Consider the following 17,501-nt stretch of genomic DNA (forward strand, 5'->3'; position numbering starts at 1 on the left):
GTTTTTAACTTGCTCCTATGCTGCATTGGCCAGAGGAAAGCCAGGATCACAGGTGTAATTCAACGCATAAGATAAATTGTGCAAGTATGGAAACGGCAGCAGACCATTTAATAGGGAAGGGGAACATGGTCAAGGGCAGTGAAAAAGGGGGCCTGGGCTCTCCTGTGGTTGCATCCCAAGGACAGCAGTCCCTTCTCCTCCAAGCCTTACAAGACCAGATAACAAGACCCATGACATTCTCAAGAGACATGTGTCAACCAAAAGTGCATTGTTAATCTCCAAGCTTTTCACCTAAAGCGCACTGCGTGGGGGCAAGTCTTTGCCCTTGAGTCACACTGATCGTCTGGAAAACATACCCGCACACACCCTGCTTGCTCAGCGCTGCATTTTGAGAGCTTGGAGGCAGCATGGTGGGCTGAGGAAAGCTGCATGCCACCAGGCACTCAGCTTACCAGCCACTCCTGCAGAAATCCCCTCTGCCCCTTCTTATCATCTGCAAACTCGTGCTCCAAGCTTAGTTTATCTTCTGCTAGAAGGGCTGGTATCCAGAATATGCTGGCGGGAGCATACGGCTTCTTGAGCTAACCAGCCATCTGGGAGAGCCTTGTTTCCAAGAGGCAGATGAAAAATCAGCAGCATGGAGCACCAGGAGAGTATGTGGGGACTGCACACCCGAGTCTGGAAAGAGTCCCCAGCACGTTTCTGCAAGACCCAACCATGCTGGCGGCTGACTACACCTTCCTGTTAAGTCCCTAAACTACTAGGTGTATGGGGGCTGTACCAGAGGAGATCGTGTGCATCCTGACATGAGGGCACATGAGCTATGGATTCAGTTTCTGAGGTTGTGGGGTCATTCCTGGAAGCCACTGAGCTTCCAGTCGAGCTCGGCAGGACTAGGTTACATAGCAAAGATGCACCACAAGAATCATCAGGAAAACTCTCTCCAATTCATTAGCCCCCCCCCACCCCTTCCTTTCTTTCACCACTCTAACTTGATGAGTCCCTGGAAAGAGCAAGGCCAAAAACGAAGAAAGTAGTAAATACTTTCAGGGAGACACTGCAGCGAGGTTGCATGGCAGAAAGACCACAAAGACCAAATCCATCCTGAGCATTTTCACCATCTGGAGCAGCATTCACTAAAATACGCTGCTTGCAAGGATTACCCCACCACCTTCAAGCTCAAGTTACAATTTATAATGCTGAAACTACAGGAAATATAGTGCCAAAGCTCTTCACAGAATGCAAGCGTCACTGTGCTGCCCTAGGATAACCTCCTGCTCTGCTTTTTCCTCCCCTCTCTGCAGTAACTGCAAGATACCTGACATGCATCCACAGGCACATCCCACCACCAATCCACCCAGGTGCCCCTCCTCGCTCCAAGGACATGCAATTGCACGGAGCCAAGGAGGGGTGCTTGAGGCTGCCCTTATCACACTTCATCTGCACAAATTCCAGAGAGCCTCGGGGAATTTGAGATTTGTCGGCATTTCCCATCTCACATTTCCTACTGGAAATCCCTCCAGCTGGTAAGATGCTGTAATAGGTACCATTTAGTGAGCTAATGAAATCCATATGTAATTGTCAGAAAGATAATTGACACATTAGGACTCAGAGATTTGCATCTGGCCTTTTGCAGTTTACATCTCATGGCATGGCAGCTGCAGGGATGTCAAACGGGTAGCATTTAACGGCACTGCATGCATGTCATCTTTTCTCCCCAGATTAGAAGTTCTACCTGCCTAAAAGGCTGGTCTAACGTGGCACAAAGGAGGCCACTCATCTCTCCTCCCTTGACGATACTACACTGTTGTTTTCTGTCTTCCTTTCTGGAAGATTTCCACTAGGAAAATGCTTGCAAGGAGCACACTACCAACACACTGTACTACTACAGGGAGATGAGTTAAACTGATGTGAGGGTGGAGAGGCAGACTGATACACAAACTCAACTGTTCAAGTCATCATTGAACATGGCCTGCCCCACCTGCTGTTTGGTTAGCCTTGGGTAAACAACACAGAGTTGGACCTCAAACTTTAATATTTATAAGGTTGGGTGGAGGCAGACCCCATTCTTCCTTATCATTTCCACCTGCAACTGAAGTTTTGACTATCCTAAATACTTTTATCACCTGCAAAATCTGTCGCTTCAGCATACACTTTGGCCATGGGGTACTCCATTAAGTAACCTTTCTCCACTGTGAAAACCAACTGTTTATTAGTATCCTTTAGCCAGATACAGAAGGACATGCCTTCGTCTCCTACCATAACTTAGCATAAGAGCCTTTGATGAGAAAACTCGACAAAAGCTTTTTGGGAATCCAAGTACACTCTGCAGTATGGATCAAGCTCATGGTGGAAAACGGCCAAAAATACAAATTCTATGCAATCATCTAAAGTATATTTTCCATAGGTTGAGCATGAATGTCCCTTGGTAAAGTGGAAGCCAAACCTACCACATGGATCTTTACATCCAAGGCTCTTGGTTCAGGCCAAGGTATGACTTTAAAGGAGATCCTCTGATTTTCTGTAGAAGCTTCGCAATGTGTGAATGTGTATTCAGACAACCACAACACTTTTGGGCTACGATGCCATCTGGAAATCATTATATAGCACAGACTTGCTCATGGGATTTCATGCACTTCCCACCCGACATGGGAACAGCCTGTTCCTCATTGTTCAGCTGCTTCTGTTCCTCGACATATCAACTATAGACAGGAGAGACAGAGCAAGTGTCTCCATGCTGTGAGCTGCCTTTTTCTTCCTGTCCTTTTAAATCACTCCTTTGTCCCCAGTTTCCAGTATAGTAATTCTCCCCGTTGGCATTTTGCAAGAACCATCCCTCCTGCCGGTGTAGGGCAATGCTCCACACTTGAGTATGCACAGCCTTCCAGGACTAGGACAGTTTGTAAAGCTCTCAGCTGAGGCCTGAAACCAACTTGGATGGAGAGTTTTGCTTTTTCAGGGTTTTTAGCCTTTTTCTTTTTTTTCTTTTAAACATATTTTGCTAAGAACAGAACAATGCAGGAATAGCACAGAATATAAACTTCTTTCCTTTTCTGATTAATTTCACAAACTAAACAGGATCCATAGCTTTCCTGAGCTACCTCAGGGACCCTCTGGAGTGTCTCATGTGATCATATTTCAACCTCTTTTCTGTCTGCATTTTATGCATTCTTCCTCAAAAAAATTTTGAACTCCCTCTCTCCTCAATTCCCTGCTTTTAGGGAGATTTTTACAGGCATTGAAAGGCTTCAGATAAAACACAAAGAGCCCAATTCTCCATTGCTACATAGTCTTTGCAGTCACTTCCATTACTGAAAAGCAAAATAAAACGTCACTAAGAACATTTCTGATTTATACTCACTTTCTGCTAACTAAAGGAGACTGAAAAATGCTACTCTGCTACATATTCTGACTAGTTCTCCTGATTTGATCATGCATCTTGAAGGTGCAGAAGAAGCAGGTAACACATGTTCAAACAGCTTTGATAACTATCAGAAGACCTCTCAGTCCTGCACTGCAGAAGGAAAGTCTGACAAAGCAGGAACATCTGGATGTAGCCAGACCAGTTTGTGCATATTTACTGAACAAGCTTATTTACCATCTAATCGTTTCCAAGCAGTTTCATGTTCTTAATGTTGAGTCAAGAGCAAAGGCAGAGCACTCAACGTGTTTAATGACTGACTTAAAGCCCCAGTATAAGGAGTCACGCGATGGTGTGAGAAATAACACTGCTCTCTAAGATTTCAGCCAAGCAGAAAATATGTCCAAAGAACTTTCTGCAAAGGGGTGGATGGGTACGAAGCTTGAAAACGAAGACAACAAACACGCAGAAAACTGAGGGCCAATGAAAGGAAGCCAAATTATGTTTTTAAGAACTCATCATTATTCAACTAAACTCATCATTGTGTTTTCATGAAGGAGAGCCTGACTCGTGCCATAAACAGTGGTAGAAGCAACTGCTCAGTCCCATACGCCACGCAGTTGTAGCCAACTTGATGGGCAGATGGATTGCCTGGTGGATGGATGGTGGGGCTGCTGAGCTGCTGGTCCTGGAGCAAATACCCCAAACTTGCTAAAATCAGCAACACTTCAACATTTTTTCATTGACAGCCAATGTGTTGCAAAGGAAGGAGGAAAAAAAACCCAACATTGTTTTTATTGCCTCTTGAATGTCAGCTGGCATACTCTGCCTTGGGATAATGTACCCTAATTATATAGCTCGCCTTCCAAACACACTCTTCAAGTCTGCCGCATGTGGCATTTACAGTTGCTGTAATAATACAACAGACAGCCAAGAAGCATAGCATAAGCACACCTCTGACCTGCAAGTGACCCACTAATTAGTGGATGCACAAGGTTAACGAATGGAGCGCTTCATACACAGAGGCGTGTTAGCAGCGTGAACTCCAACCTCAGTAAACTGGGAAATCTATGCCAGGAGGTGTTTACACATTCATTAGTGGCGCTGGTGAAACAAAACACAACAGAAAAGCCCCTTCCCATTAATATTATGCTCAGAATAAAATGAGAGGTCTCTTTTTTCTGCACGCAACAATTATTCCTGAGGTTGAATTGTAACTATGGAATTAGGTGCTGTATTTGGAAACTGCAGGCAATTAGCTCCTGGTTGGCCCCGGATGCTTTGCCAGGGTTTGTCTACCATCACTACTGAGTCACAAATCCCTTGTTTTATCCTTTGGTTGGTAGTAAAATGGTTCTGGATGCTCAAGATTACAACTGGATTGGCACTTCCAGAGAGCTGGAAGCATTTGGACCTGGATTCAGAGGGCACATCTGGCCCAACATAAGGGTGCAAGACTTGGACAGACCCAAGTTCTCCACTGGGTCAAGCAGAACTGTGCTGCTTGCCACAGGGTTGGCTGGAGCATCCCCCAGACCCAGGAGGCTGCATTCCCACCCTCCCTCTTCCTCCCCTCCCAGAAGGAAAATTATACCACAATAATCCAGAAAAGGGGCACATATGACTTCTCCCCAGTGCTGATGGGTAGTAGTAGGCTAGGACTTAGGGTCAACCCCAGTCAAACAGCTGTAACCCAAGCCACAAAACCAGGAGCTTCTGTGTAAATAGGGTCAGATTTCCCTGTTCGTCTGTCTGGTGCTTGTATCAGGACAGAAAGGAAAGGTTGCTGTTGTTTCCAGTCAAATATATCAAAGCAGGTCCCAGCTCTGTAGTTGTAGTGGCAAATCAACAGCAGGGTTATTACTACAAACTGCTGATCCCAGTCTCCATCACACAACAACACAGACATGTCCCAAGATGTACTCAATCCTCAGTTAAACCTCCTAAGGCATGATCTAGACCTGACAAGAAATATAACAGGCGCAAACTGCAGGGAAACTGATGAGAGCATAGACATCCCAGGCAGGACCCAGGGCTGTGCAATCACAGCAGTGCACATGGGTGATGGATGGTGCATGAGCAGTTTGTTATTAAAAAAAGGAAACAGCTATTTTTGTCAAAAGAGTAATTTTGGTGGGAAAGCCCTTTTTTGACAGAACACCAAAAATCTGGAAGCTTTTTTTTTTTTTTTTTTTAAAGAATAATCTAAACACTTCCAGCTCAATCTGAACAACACCAATGGACTCTAAGGATCTCCCATTGGGGAAAGCGAACGCCAGCTCTGTTGACAAAACTGATAATTTTTAAGTTCTGCTAATATTTTTCCTAGAGAAATCTGACATTTTTTTGGGGGGGCAGCCTGTCACTCCCAGAGCCACCTCAGTGCTGCTGGAGTGACACAGCCCAGCTAGGGACCAGTGCCACATATCCCCTCCTGGAAGCACCGGCTAAAACCTGCACCCTCCATCATTCCCGCAGCAAGGATGGCGAGGACCCAGAGAGAAGGATTTCATTTCACATCTCCCTCTCAAAAATCCTCTCTTCTCTGGACAATACTGACTTCCTAGGGGAGAGAAAAAGAAAAGTTCGATTTTCCTGGCAAACTCGTGGGCTCTATCCAATAAGTTGATCTCTCTCTTGCTGCCAAAGTAAGGCAAGACTTCCTGTATTCACCTCCTGCTTTAAAGGAGGCAAAGAGCAGAGCACTGCATTTCAGACAGGTATTTTTCAGCTGCATTTGGGAGCAAAGATTTCTTTTGATCCTTAGTCCAAGATGGGATTTTCAGCAAAGCTGCTCCCTCCAAGTTATTTGTGGTGAATGTAATTCCCCTCCAGCTAACGCCCATATGGGAAGCAGCCCCCTCAACAGGCCCACTCCTGGAGGGAACAGTCCACAAGGGAGTTTCCACAATATCCCCAGCCCAGCTAAATGTGAAAAGCCAAAATAAAAGCAATGGTGGGAATTTGTTTAGCAGCAAAGAAAACAACAAGTAGCCAGAGGCTGAGAAAAGAGAAATCAGAGCAGTGGAGAAGGAAGGGTGACTGCCAGCACCGGCAGGGGGATCGGGCAGAGATATCCCAGCACAGTTTGCTGCACTCCTGATTTCGACCAAGGATAACGCAGCAGGGTGGCTTTCCCTGGAGAGGTTGGAGTTCAGCTGCCGGTAACTTTGGCTCATTCACTGTACTCCAACCTAGCAGGCACAAAGCAGCCACTACAGCAAAAAAAAAAAAAAAAAAAAAAAAAAGAGCACGCTTTTCCCCCCCTACCCCCCTATTGGAAGATGAGGGGATTTTTGCTCTAATCCCTAAACAAACACATTTAATGCCATTAAACACTCGCTGGCATTACTGAAACATATCATTCTCATGCTGCTGCATGCAGAGCACAGGCTGGATTTCAGAGAGCTGAGCTCCTGTGATCGTGTTGCACTCACAACCTGCCCCTGGTGGAAAAAATGACTCCTTTGTCACCGTTCACTAGGAATGTGAGGAAAGTGGTGAGTTAACTTCAGGGAAATGGATAGTTTGGAAGATTTTATGGCCCCATATCTATAATTAATTTTGAAGAACCAGTGCAAATCTCAAAACAAACCAGTTCCCTCTCCTTTCTCTTCTTGTTCTACAGTCTTTCTCTCCTTTATCCCAGTTTGCCTCTACTCTTCTTACTGACAATTACAGCTCAAAGTACAGCTCAGAAAGAAGCATCTCTTCTATTGCAGAGCAATGGGGTAAGAGAATCAAAGGGAAAAGAAGGATGACAGCTGGGCAGGATATTTCCCAGCTCCTGACACTCCAATACAAAATATTTTCTCCCATCTTAAAACTGCAGAAGATACACACACACAAAGAAACCCACCCAAAACCTCTACAAAGTTTGGTCTGGCATGAGCCAGATGTCAATATTTCTTTTCCAACTGAAACCAAAACAGTTTGTTTCTTCTCTTTTTTTCTTTTTTTTTGTTTAAATAAGGAGACAGATTAACTTGGGTTTTGTTTTATTGCAGATTACTGATAATTCCAAAGCAACACAGCATTTGTATGAAAAAAGTCATTGCTGGAGCTGGGAGTATTTAATTTTGTAACATTACAGAAATCAAATTATCCCTCAAAATGATCCCTTTCTCATAAAGGACTATTTGAAAAACTGGATTTCTCAAGACTTACATTTCTCAGACATTCCTGACCAACTCTTTTCTGGGTTACATGGATAGAGATGATTATGTGGTTAGGAATTCAAATCACCAATATGATGCATTGGACAGGGGTGGCCCAGCTCCAGCATGTGCTCAGAGCCTGCTACCACCTGATTGTTGCTCTGTGGCCTTAGGGCAAGATGAGCTCTGCAGATACTCATGCTTTGCCCATCACTGTGGTAGGTCTTTTCCAGGCTCCAGGTGAACCAGATAGTATTTGCAGCAATAAATACTTGCAAAAAAACAATTTTGGAAAGCATCTAAAATCACATTTTTCTAGGCTTAATGCAATGCCTCTCCACAAAGGGCATTTCCCACATTGACTCTTCCCTTTACACCTTTCTCTGAAGCACATGGCTGCACTAAGACATGGGTATGGATCCACTTGGGCAATTCCTGTCTTCCCATGAAACCTTATAGGACAAACAACGCAGTGCAACCAGACCTCCATGGAAGCAGCAATAAGGACAGGATCAGCCTGGTTCATGAAGGCTGCACCCATCTCACACCCTCCTCCTGCTGCAGTCTTTCTTCCTCACAAGATACCACCTCCAGCTGCTCAGCAGCCACTCTCCCTTCCCCGATTTCAACAGTGAAACCAGTATAAACAGCAATTCTTTCCCAGTCAGACTTGCTTCAACTGGGACAGGTTAAGGAGCAATTACCAGAGCAGCTTTGCTAGTGAACTTAGGGGAGAGGATGGACAAACAGCTGAAAAAAATAACCACTGCAGCAAGCACAGCTGCAGCCTGAGGACAAGTCCCCAACTTTATAAATACCCCTCTGGTATAGGGCACAGACACTTTCTTAAGGAAATCAGATAGATTCTGCCTCCGTTTTCTCACCCAGCAACTGTTTGCTGCTCTGCCTCAGGCTCCCACACAGGGACTCTCAATGATGAAGGAGATGCCAGCACCTTACTCTCCTCAGCTCCTCCAACCCAGGCAGCTTCAAGCACAGAGCAATTGCTACAGCAAAATAATAACACCCAACTCCAACACAGAGCTGCCACCCAGCCTATGGCATCGCTGCAATACTTGAGCAAAATAAAGCTGCAATCATCCCTTTAAAAGAGGAAGAAATTGGCTTCGTAGGACTATAATGATGATGAGGAGTTTAAATGTAACCACAAATATAAAACTTTAAAACTCTCATAAACAGATTTGAAAGGGAGCCAGAGGAACTGGTGCAAATGTGAGCTACTCCAGTACAAAGTAATAACAAAGACGCAACTATAAACCTGGGCAAGAAGGAAGGAGAATCAGCAAAGAGTTTTCCTTTTTTGTGTGTGCAGGAATTAGCTTGAAAATAGGACATTTTATAAGCAGGGCAAGATTGGTTTTATTTTTTCATTTTATTTTATTTTTTGCACTCCTGGTTAATTGGTGAGCACAGCCAGAACGTAGACACATGCCAAATGCAGATGTGTCAGCCCAAAGAAGTTCTTCAGATGGCCCCGAGCCAGGTAAACATTTGACCGAAAAGCCCACCTAATTTTAGTGGGCTAAAGTCTGGAAAAGTGATTAACTACAGAAAGGCCAGTGTATTGCTTTGTACCTGGGGAATGCTGGAGCAGAGCAAAGGCTCTCAGGCCCTAATTAAAAAACTGCCTTTTCACTCGACGGAAAGCCGGAGCGCCGTGAAACGAAGGAAGCTGGTGCTTTTCCAACAGGGCTCATAAAGCTGTCAATAAGTTGAGAAAGTGGCCTTGATGGTGTGAAAAGCCATCTCCAAGAAAAAAGAAGAAAAAAAAAGAAATCTTTGCTGTTCAGTAAGGCCTAACAAATCTTGTAGGATCATATAAATGGCAAATTTACCAGCAAATTAGTAGTGTTTATGAAATCTAGACAGTTAGACACCTAGAAAAAACAAAAATCAAGAGCAGGTACTTATGAAATCAGATTCAGTGGATTTTTTTTTTATTTTTTTTTCATCCTGGGCCTTTCTATTGTTGCTCAAGACAGCAGGGAATTGTCCTTCTTTTGGAAGCAAAATGTTCCTTTTGGGAGCATAATGCCAACAGCAAACACACCAGGCACGGCATGCTGCAGGTGAATGTGGGCACATTACCATCCAAGGGATCCCACCATGGTGACCATCCTCTGGCAGGATACGGTTTTGCCAGGCCTCCTGCAGATCCACAGTGCAGTACAGACCTGGTTTCCAGATGTAGCTCTTGCAGCTGTGAGAAGAGTCCATCACCTTATCTTTACAGACTCCAGAGCTTCCAGAGGACTAAAATGGCTACTTCTCTTCATAAAATTAATGGCGTGCTTTTTATGGGTTTCAGCTACAGCTGGGAGCCTGATTCTGCTTACAAGGGACTGTTAATACAATTACCAGGCTGGTTTTACACTGTAAATCTCAGTTGTTTTCTTTGCACTGTTTAGGAGTTTCTCATTCAGACATGCCCTGGAAATCAGGTAGGGTTGTTACCGCAGCTGTACTGAAGGTTATGCTGGCACTTGCTTTATAAAAAACATATTTTCAAGGTTTATAATGGCAATAAAAGTTTTCCCTTCTTGCCGAAACTTGGCATTGACACTTCAGCAGAGCTCCGGAGAACATTTTTTGGAAAATTTTGAAGAAAATACGCACATACCCCATGCAGTTTTCAGGCCCAGAGGCTTTAGAGGGCAGACAGGACTGGGGGTTTGTAAATGAGGTGTGGGGGCATTTCTACAGCATCTGCAGCATGGTATGAGTTACTCTCCAAACTACATGCAAGCTCAAAAGGGACTTTAAACTCTTGTCCTCCATTAGGAAGTGGTACCACATTAACTTAATTGCAGGCTGATAAACCTCCTGATGTGAATACAGTTATAAATATTTTTAGGTATTTTTTATCAGTGGAGTTACCCCATTATGGGGAAAATAAGTTGTACCAGTGTTAAGTCCTTACACTACTATAATTATGCCAACAGAGTTCTGAATGTACAGTTAAAAAAAAAAAAAAAAATCATAATTTTATCCAGTGTGACCATATCAAATATTAGCCAGACTTAATCAAATAAGCAATGAAGGGGGAGAGAGGAAGCACAGCTCAATTTAAGCATATTTATTTACCACTAGAAAAGCAGTCAGGAAACAATTTTCCCTTCCCAGAAGAGTTTGAGATTCTCACACAAAATCAGATGAAAAGTTAGTCTCAAAAATCTTCAGGTGCTGAAAGACAGGAAGGAGAGGGGAAACTTTGTTGGATGAATAAAAAAAAAAAAATGGTAGGATGTTTTGGGTTGGTTTTATCTTTATGTGATTTGGTTTTAAGCAAGATGCAACTTCAGCCAAAACTGGGTTTTTTAAAATCTATTTCAGAAGACATTAACTCAGGCAATTTAGGAGACTAAGCAAACACAGGAGAAGAAAAGTCCTTGCAAGGATTAATCCTGGTTAAAAGCTAGGAAACTGGGAATGGTCAGATCTTGCAAGGGAGCAAGGTCAGCATGGGAGCCCTGGAGAGATCTGTGCCATTAAAAATGCATGTTCATAAGTGACCTGGAAAAGGGCATGAGCAGTGAGGTGGGAAAGTTTGCTGACAATACTGATTTTGAGGGCATCGTGATGAACTACAAAACAATTTTATGATACAGTGACAGGTAATAAAATGGCAGATGAAATTCAATGCAGATAAATGTAAAGGGACTCGCCCGGGAAAAAACACAATCTAAACTTCCTATATAAAATGATGGGTTCTAAGCTGACCATAACCACACAGGAGCAATACCTTGGGGTTGTCACAGATGGAACTGTGAAACATCAGCTCATTGATCAGCAGCAATTAAAAAAATCCTTCATTAGAAATTATTAGGAGTAAAGAACAAGCTGGAGAATACCATTATGCCACTGTATAAATCTGTGCTTCACCTGCAGCCTGATCACCACATGCAGTTGTTCCCTCAACTCAAAAAGGATATTGTGGCATTGCAAAAGGCAACAAGGCTGGTCAGAGGTAACTACAGCTCCCAAACATAAGGGTCAAGCAAGCCAGGACTCTCCAGCCTAGAAAAGAGTTGACTCTTGGAAGGAAAGGACAAAAAGGACAAAAGTCTATGAAACCAGAAGTGACATGGAGAAGTGGATACTTTCACTTCCTCTTCCAACACAAGAATTCAGAAAGACCATCAGATAACACTATTAGGAGCCAGGCTCCAATCCAGTGAAGTAGATGACTCTCTACCCTGCATCTATCAGCTCTCACTGCCAAAGGAGTTTGTGGATGTTAAAGGTTTACCTTGGTTTAAGAGAAAATGTGACAAGCACATGGAAGAAAAGTCCACCAAGTGCTACTGAATACACAAAATCCACATTTATCACAGGACAACTCCTGAATTGAAAACTCTTGAAAATTTTAAGTGCTGGAAGAAGTTATCATGTATACGTGCCCTGTTACTGCTCTTCCTGATGCCTGCACTTACGGCCGCTGCTGGAGTCTGGTATTGAGCAAGCTGTGGCCATCACCTGTCCCAGCATGGCCATTCTTAGCTTCTTTTCCCCTGCTTTGAAATTCATTACTTGCAAACTAAGAAAATTGTCAAAAATTGCTCTCTCATGCAGGCAGTTTTGCTCGCAAACAGCATTTTGTAAGAGAGGAAAAAAGGTTCAGTAGAAACCAAATCCAATGCAGCATGGTAGCCTGCCTGGAGCCACCCAGCAAGGGACCCACCACCAGCAGCAATGTGATCTCCCAGTGCATCCCCATTAGCAGCATCACGGGATGGGACATGCTCCCATCCTATTTAGATGGGACTTATATCCAGGATCAGCAGGCAAGAAAAAATCCCTTGCACCATTACCTTTTTTTTTTTTCCCAAATACTGAGATTTCTACAACATTTTAAACTTCAGGGAAAAGATTAGCATAACAGATCTATAATCACCAACACTGTGTCAGTTCTCACATCAACACCAAATGGTGGTGAAGAACAGCTGGACAGCCAGCCTTCAGTGCTGGCTTTAAGGAGCCACTGCTGAGCAAGACATCAGAAAATGAGAGCCGAGGGCTCTGTATGGCAACAAACAAGAGCTCTCTCTGGTCCTTCCCTTTCTTCCAACATTTTTCCTTAGTGTGATTTTTCCTTCTCATTTACCTCAATCAATCTCTTCTCATTTCCAGACCAAAGCCAATTCTGTAGGGATTCATTACAGTTGTTGTTATTTTTACAGGACAGCAACCACGCTGAGTGCTAAGTTAATTAGCCATCACCTTCCACTTAGTCTGCTTAGAGCAGATTGGAACAATTGCTCCTTTAAGTCCATCTTCACACCTGCCATAGCCAACCTGCTCAGGGGAGACCCAGCCAGTCTAGCAGGGAATAAGAATGGACCCTGAAAAGCCCTTGCCATGGTATTTTCAGGATCAAGGCCCCTACAACAAGGGTATGCTGCCACTGTGTGTCTGTTGATAAATTTATAAGCTTTAGGGTTTAAATAGAGTATGACAGCCTTTGACAGCACTGATAAAGAATGGGGAAAAAGGTGGGTATGATCTCCAAGGCTTATGAAGGACATTCTTTTCCTGTAGATTGCAATCTAACTGTATAACTAGTAGAACAGGAGACTGGGACCTTTCCATCTCTGTTTCAGTTTATTTTATCCCTTAGAAATGGTAAGAGAAGTGTCTGGTTTGCAGAGGCAGCTCCACAATGGAAAGGAGAGTCTTTGTAGGTCAGCCCTGAGGCTGGACAGTGGGCTCTGTTGAAACAGCAGCAACTGGACCTCTGACCATTCACTGAATGAACTTTTTTCCTGTATCAAAACCTGGCATCAGTCTGAGTCTTTCTCCAATGCATTCTCTGTTTGGCTTCCTGCACTGCACTAATTTTAGCCCTGGGCCAAGTTCTGATATCATTCACATCTCATCACCCCGATGACGTTAATTCAGGCATCCTGTTAGCCACATCTGTCAGCTCTCTTGCGATAAGCATATTTCTGATCATTGCGGTTACCCTTTATCCACAGCCAAGAAAATGCCTCCAGCAACATCGCCAGCAAGCAAGTCTGGTCCATAGTTTTTTTGTGTCATGGCTGATAATATAGAACAAGGGACAGTTTGGGGCTGGAAGAGACTACAATGACATTGCAGAACCTGTCTGCAGAGTATCAGAGTGACCACCATGGCCATAATTATGAGTATTATAGATCATTTTTAGAGAAAACAGACATCTCGCCTCTGAAGCTTTCCAACACTGACAAGTATCTGTGCTACCTTCGCCATCACTCCTGGCAACAGCCCAAGGTACCTGCAGCCTAGATGAACAGAAGATGTTGAAGATGCATTTACGTGTTACCAGAGGGAGCAGCAGCAGACTTCCTCTTCCGCTGTCCTTATGTGGAGCAGAGTACGAGACAGTCTTGTACACTGACATCGCTCTTTTTGCTTCGTCGTGGGGAAGGTTCAGGGCACGTCAGGGCATTCCTCTGCAGATCTGAAAGTAGATCTTCCAGGACTGCTGTTTCTCTCCCAGGAACAGATTCCTGACCTGACCTTACCTTATGGCAGAGACCACCGCTGTGAAATAAAATATGACTTTTGAAGTTGTGTTTTTATGATCTATGAAATCACCCAGACCTCTTGGGTAAATAAATTCTGGATATGAAGCTGACCTCTTAGCTTTTAGCGTATCAGTAAAGCCTTAAGGTTTTTCATTAAGCTTAAATAACAACTAAAAAGCCCTGTTTTCTAGTCTTTCTTAAAAATCCCAAGGAGGTAAAGCTTCATGGTAAATTTTGCTTCGAATATCAACCGGAGATACAAGTTCAATAAGCGTAATATCTTAACTACAGAAAGCCAGAGGCAAGCAGTGCTATTCACGCAAGGCTTTTGTAACATTATTTCACTCTGCTGCCTATGTTGCCTCTTAAATACTTTATCTTACAGATTGGTTTCACAGCTCCAATTGATTTCAGTCACCAAGCAAGTAAGGAACTAACAGCCTAGTCCCAAAGATAAGGACCGAATTTCATTCCTCAGAGTCCCCTCCTGTCAATCACCAAAGCCCAACTTGGCATGACACAACCGAGGGCCACAAACAGAACCACAAGTGGACTAACAACTTGGAGAGGAAGGACAAGGGTGAAAATTAGATGCTGAAGCAGTCATCCAAAGAAGAATGCCTTCAGTCAAAAGAAAAAGCAATGTATCAATCCCATCACTTCTTACAGGCAATATTCCAGGACATCAGAAGTTGAGAAATTGAAATCCAAAGAAACATGCAATTAAACTGCAGAATTGATTAATGCAAGAAGTTCTTCAGGCTACAGACACAGTAGGAATCAAGACAATATTTGATATTACTTAATAATATCCAAAAAATCACATAAGAATACTAGAGGAGATATCAAACCCTCCTATCATCTAGCCTTAATTTCTCAGGAAGCATGAGGCACAATTCAGTCTCAGAGACAGAACACAAAACTGTATAGGTCTGACTGGTGCAATCTGACAAATTGGTGGCATGAGGTTTTCAAGAAAGATTTGAGTATAGTGAGAAGTTTAGTGACAGGCAAGACCAGAAAGAGCGTTCTATGATCAAGGGACAAAAACTCCAAACATACTCTCCACACCTATTTCTAGCACCTCTCCCCTATCTCCAGAAAATGGATAACATTACATGGAGAGAGAAAGTCTGGCTGCTGCCAATTACAACCCAGCACATCTGTGTGTTCCAAAAAAATGTGGTTAAATACCTCACTGGTACAAATCATAACTTCCCTGAAGTCATAGCCAATTTGCCACTGCCCAGAAGTAAGTGAACTGAGCTGTATTTTGGTGTGGTCGGATTATGGTAGGTGGTGTCCCTATGCTCCTCAAACACTTTGCAATTCAAACCCATTGCCATGAACAGAAAGTGTCCTATTGACTTCCCTTGTCCCTGAATCAGCCTCTACATCTCCACTTCTGATGGAAGGGGATGGGACAGATTCTTTCCCCTTCCTACATGAGCCACTTGGTTCACATTAACTATAAAAGCCCTATAAGACTACAAAGGAGTGATTCATAGGGAAAGGCAGAGAAGGAGGAATAGCAGTTCTCATGCAGCAAAGTCTTTATTAGGAGACTGGAAGCGAGGTCTCAGGATTGTCTGGAACACACCCAGACCTTGTGGGATCTGTCTGTCTTTCAGTATGATGTAACCAAACACACCCATATGCCAGCTGGTTTGTGTAAAGTCTCCCCTATTGCCCTCCAGCCATTCCTCCAGCCCCTGGTATGACACTTTCCCAGCTTGCTGAGCTCACTTCCCCTTGTAAGAAGGATTTTTGATGAAGTGGAGCAATGGTAACCACATGGGCTTATTCACCCTCACCCAAGTCATCTGCTCCAGCAGGCTTGTGTTCAGGGGATGCAGGATTTCACACATCAGCTCATAAGGACCCAGCAGTTCAGAAAAACAATACACACCCAGGATGGAGTGCACCTTGCTGCCTGCATAGTTTTGTTTAATTTTATTTTTTTCAAAAGATCTTCGTAGTCAATTTTCCTTCTGTTTTCATTTGTTGACTCAGCTGCACTCACAGCCTGAGACTATGGATCTGGCATGGCAAGGCCTTCATTCATGCAGTTCAGTTGCTGGGGTAACAGCTGGGATCGCTGTGGGTCTGAGGGTCTTTAGTATATAGGTTCTAGTTTAAGCACAGAAGAAAAAAATCTGCCCAGACTGCAGGCCAAAAACATCTCAGCCATGTAACATTGCCATGTTTGGGATTTCCACTTTTCCTCCACCCATATGTCCCTTAAGGCATCAAAGGAGAGCCAGAAGATGGTTGGTAGCCTAACCAGAGATAGTAATGTGGAACTGGGGTGCAGTTATTAGGGTTAAAGAACAATTTCTTACTAGTTAACAGGTAATCTGTTGTCATCTGCCTGATCAATGACATATCCTGGACATTATTCTAAAGATACCTTATTGTCACCTATTTTTGAGACACACCCTCCCCCACAATAAAACTTGACTGATACTTGACTGAAGGTGTTGTGTGAAGATACTCTCAGTACAGTTGTTAGTTGCAAACTATCCCCATCCTGATCCATTGCACTGTCCATTATATCCTTCACCAGTAAGTGCTCCAGCCACACCGCCCAAAACACAGACAGCAAAGGCGGGGACTGGGATAGTGAAGAACTGCCCACCATAGGAGAACATCAGGTTTGAGACCATGTAAGGAACCTGAAGGTGAACAAGTCCATGGGACCTGATGAGATGCAGGTCTGAGGCAACTGGCAGATTAAGTGGCTAAGCCACTAACCATCCTATTTGAGAAGCTGTGGCAGTCCAGGGAAGTTCCCACTGACTGAAAAAGGGGAAATATAACCCCCATTTTTACAAAGGGAAAAAAGGAAGACCCAGGGAACTACAGGTCAGTCAGTCTCACTTCTGTGCCCAGGAAGATCATGGAGCAGATCCTCCTGGAAACTGTGCTAAGGCACATGGAAAATAAGGAGGTGATTGGTGACAGCCAACATGGTTTCACTAAGGGCAAATTGTGCCTGACAAATTTGGTGGCCTTTTATGATGGGGTTACAGTGCTGGTGGATAAGGGAAGAGCAACTGGTGTCATCTACCTGGACTCATGCAAAGCATTTAACACTGTCCCACACAACATCCTTGTCTCTAAATTGCAGAGACATGGATTTGACAGATGGACCACTCACTGGGTAAGCAATTGGCTGGATGGTCACACTCAAAGAGTTGTGGTCAACAGCTCGATATTGGAGAGCAGTGACAAGCGGCATTCCTCAGGGGTCCTCGGTCTTGGGACCAGCACTGTTTAACATCTTTGTCAGTGGCATGGACAGCGGGATTGAGTGCACCCTCAGCAAGTTTGCCAACAACACCAAGCTGTGTGGTGCGGCCAACACACTGGAAGGAAGGGATGCCATCCAGAGGGACCTTAACAGGCTTGAGAGGTGGGCCTGTGTGAACCTCATGAAGTTCAACAAGGCCA

This window comes from Aquila chrysaetos, chromosome 5 (assembly GCF_900496995.4).
Source record: "Aquila chrysaetos chrysaetos chromosome 5, bAquChr1.4, whole genome shotgun sequence".
Lineage (NCBI taxonomy): Eukaryota > Metazoa > Chordata > Aves > Accipitriformes > Accipitridae > Aquila > Aquila chrysaetos.